Below are 2,500 nucleotides of genomic sequence, written 5' to 3'. Positions count from 1 at the left end.
GGCAAATCAGCGGGTGAAGAATGGCCTTACAATTGATTTAATAGTAGATGGAGAAGATTTCATAGTAGTAAAACTGGCTGAACCTTATACAAAATGTCTGTAAGAATGCTCTTTACCTACATCTTAGTAAAACTTTGTCATTATACTAGTTCTCAAAAAAGAGGGAAAGAAAAGAACTACTAACTACTATCTAGAATATATAAAGTATTTACAAAGATCATATTAGGTCGAATAGAAAGATGGCTAGACTTTAATCAATCAAGAGAGTAGGCACGCTTTAGAGGGGTATATCAAACAACTGACCATATGCATGCAATTAAACAGCTAATGGAAAATTCTACAGAGTACTATGTAAGGGATTGATAGATTATGAGAAAGCTTTTGATTCTCTCAAAATTTCAGCAGTAATGAAAGCCATTCAATGACAAGGAATAGGTGAATCTTATGTTAGAACTCTTGAAGATAACTATACAGGAAGTATAGCAATTCTAAAACTGCATAAAGATAGTGAAAAAAGAAACTGAGAAACGAGTTAGGCAGGCAGACCCCATCTCTCCTAAATTATTCACATCAGGCCTAGAATAAGATTTTAAATATTTAGATTAGGAAATCATCAATACTAATTGGGAATACCTTAACAACCTGAGATTTGCACATTACTTAGTTGTGTTTAGCGAATCATTGGGGGTTATTACAAATGATGATAGATTTAAATAGAGAACTGAATAGAGGACTGAAAATCAATATGACTAAGACAGATATAATGTTCAATGAAAATGCAAACAACAAATAAGAGTTATGGATGATTTTTAGAGATTGTAAATCAATATACGTACTTAGGGTAGACAGCAAATGATTCCACTGGACACGAGACGGAAATTAATAGAAGGATAAGCGTGGGAGAGATAGCTTTTGGTAAGCAAAATGAAATTATGAAAAGTATAATGCATCAGAAACTTGGAGCCTTACCAAAGCCATAGAACATAAGCTTATTATATTTATGGGAGATATGGAAAAAATAATGAAATTAATAACACTAACAGACAGAGAGGTGCATGGATATGAGAGGAAACTAAAGGAGAGGATATTCTAACAACATGTAAGAAAAAGAAATGGACATGAGCAGGACATATAATGAGAATAGCAGGTAATAGATGGATATCAAGAATATTAAGAATAACTGAATGAACACCTAGATTTGGCAAGAGAAGCAGATGAAGGAAGAGAAGATGACGAATTGACGAACCAAGAAAGTTTGCAGTCTTGGACTGGCAAAGAAAGACCAAAAACGGACGCAAGTGGGAGATCATGTATTAGGCCTTTGTTCTGCAGTAGACTACACACACACACACACACACACACACACACACACACATATATATATATATATATATATATATATATATATATATATATATATATATATATATATATATATATATATATATATATCAATTAAGCCATTGAATGATTCCACTAAAACGAACATGAAAATTCACGTCTCCGGTTTTCCTCTGTGACATTGTCTGTCTTGTAACTCAGTTGATTGCATCCTGCCTTTGAGTTCACAACCTTCTCTCGGCCCGTCACATTGGTGACTCCGGAAGTCGACTCGCTCCCACCGCCTTTCACCCCCACCCCCTCGCCCCTTCATCGTTGGTAGTACTATGGCGGACTCTATGGCAGTTGGTGCTGCGGCCGCTCAATTCAAACTTTCATCGTTTTCCAGCGGAGAGACGTTTGCTTGGTTTCAGCGCGCAGAAGTCCAGTTTCGTATCAGGGGCGTGACTCGCTCAACCACCAATGGCCATTGAATATGAAAAACACGTCTAAATGTGCAAAATTTATCATTAATTGAATGCCAAGTAACAAACTACCAATTAGCTACGATGGTGAAGATGGGTTGATTTCAATTCTAAGTACAAAACACCTGAATTCGACAGGTATAAGTACAGAAGAATTGTCATTGACTTTTATCTTTCTTCGTGGCCAAGTAGTTTAGTCACTGTCTATACAAGCTTGCCGACCAGAGTTCGATTCCCGGCCGGTCACAAGCTCTTGTCTTTGTGTGATTTCGCCTGGGGCTTTGATCCCGAGGTCGTTAAGAGAATCCAGACATTAATGTATCAAAAATATATATGGCTTCATTGAAAATGAAAAACACGTCTAAATGTGCAAAATTTATCATTAATTGAATGCCAAGTAACAAACTACCAATAAGCTACGATGGTGAGGATGGGTTGATTTCAATTCTAAGTACAAAACACCTGAATTCGACAGGTATAAGTACAGAAGAATTGTCATTGACTTTTATCTTTCTTCGTGGCCAAGTAGTTTAGTCACTGTCTATACAAGCTTGCCGACCAGGGTTCGATTCCCGGCCGGTCACAAGCTTTTGTCTTTGCGTGATTTCGCCTGGGGCTTTGATCCCGAGGTCGTTAAGAGAATCCAGACATTAATGTAACAAAAAAGAAAATATATATATATATATATATATATA

The sequence above is a fragment of the Palaemon carinicauda genome, chromosome 4 (assembly GCF_036898095.1).
Source record: "Palaemon carinicauda isolate YSFRI2023 chromosome 4, ASM3689809v2, whole genome shotgun sequence".
NCBI lineage: Eukaryota > Metazoa > Arthropoda > Malacostraca > Decapoda > Palaemonidae > Palaemon > Palaemon carinicauda.
The sequence above is the reverse complement of the archived record's forward strand: the minus strand, read 5'-3'. Positions refer to the sequence as shown.